Raw genomic sequence first — 200 nt, 5'->3', positions numbered from 1 at the left:
AAACGTATTGGGGGGGGCGGGGGGGAGGATGTGCATGATGTGCAGAGGAATGTATGGGATGCATGGGGTAGATGATGGTAAATGGGCGTGCCTGTGGATGCCTGAGGTGCATGGGGCTATATGGAATGCATAGGGGTGCCTGGGGATGCATGGGGGTGCTGGGGTGCATAAGGGCAGATGGGGGTGCATGGGGTACATGA

Source organism: Fulmarus glacialis, unplaced genomic scaffold (genome assembly GCF_000690835.1).
Source record: "Fulmarus glacialis isolate BGI_N327 unplaced genomic scaffold, ASM69083v1 scaffold18527, whole genome shotgun sequence".
In the NCBI taxonomy this organism is placed as follows: Eukaryota; Metazoa; Chordata; class Aves; order Procellariiformes; family Procellariidae; genus Fulmarus; species Fulmarus glacialis.
This window is presented reverse-complemented; position numbering follows the sequence as displayed.